Raw genomic sequence first — 1,427 nt, 5'->3', positions numbered from 1 at the left:
AAACCAAATTAAACTAACAGCAAAGATGACTTATAAAGTTTTGATATTTTTCATTTCAAATAACTGTTTCATAATGATTTATTTAAGGATTTACACTTCTTATTTGTCAAATAATTGATTTGTAAAAATAATTAAAAAAATAATAATAAAATTCAATGATAATTAGCTCATCATAACAATAATACTTAATAAGAGATATATGACAAAGTATGATTAACATAGCAAATATGATCTCAAATTAATATAACATAAACAAAAATATATTTACTGTATTTGTGATTTCAAATATAGAAATCCTATATACTCTTACTAATCTGAATGAAGATTGTTTAAATGCTAAATATTTCTGCAAAAACAAAATAATCTTATAATGTTTTAAAAAACAAAACGACTTCCAACAACTTAACACTTCGTTGAGTAATAATAATCCACGAAAAAGGTTTTCGTGGATTATTATTGTTTTAAAAAACATAATGAATCTGTAAAATTAATATGCACCAAATACATTAATATAAAAATGCATGTAAGAAATACAATATAAAATTTTTCAACAATACATATATAGTAAACAGAACACCAATGATGAAATAACCTCATCAACTTGTTCTGACCCCATGTTACAAATATAAACATCTCAAGGCCTGATAATTATATTAAAGTCAAACGATTGCTGGATTAAATTGGGTTATATTACTGCTGCTGCTAATAATTAAATACTGAGTAATTTGGTACTAGAGGTAGATGTTAGGCAACATCTCTAGTGCCAAATTACTCAGCATTTACTATATTAATAGTAAATGCTGAGTAATTTGAGTAACCCAATTTAATATGGCAATCATTTGTCCCATGTAACAAATTTAGAAAAATGAACACCATTTTGATAAAGAAGTCTGTTTATTTTAAATATAAAAAATATAATAAGTAATAAACAAGGAAGAAGAAAGTGTTTTCTCTTAAGTATCATACAATTTGATATTTAACATTTATATACTGTCTCCAAGACTGATTTTTTTCCAATTTAAAAAATGATTTCAAAGTCTTGTATTCCATTTTTAGTTTATATACCACTCTTCTTTCTGATAAATTTAAGTATAAAAATGTTTTAAGATTCCATTTGAAATGTACAAATTCTAGACATGTATTTTAGTTGAATTTAATGTTTTTAATTTTTGAATTTAAAATTCAAATGTTTATAAATTAAACATTTTTTACATAAATGCAAAAATATTTTTTTGTGTTTTTGAATATCTTAAATTGGAAAAGATCTTAGATATGTAAATATTTAAATTTAAATGCAAAACATGTGGAATATATAAAATCTAAACTCAAATCTATAATTAGAAATTATGGATTGTAAATTGAATTTCATTCATTTTATATTTGAATTATCTGCTGGAAATTTAATTAAAAAATTAAATGAAAATGGA

The sequence above is a fragment of the Centruroides sculpturatus genome, unplaced genomic scaffold (assembly GCF_000671375.1).
Source record: "Centruroides sculpturatus isolate CEXI.00-Female unplaced genomic scaffold, Cexi_2.0 scaffold3413, whole genome shotgun sequence".
NCBI lineage: Eukaryota > Metazoa > Arthropoda > Arachnida > Scorpiones > Buthidae > Centruroides > Centruroides sculpturatus.
The sequence above is the reverse complement of the archived record's forward strand: the minus strand, read 5'-3'. Positions refer to the sequence as shown.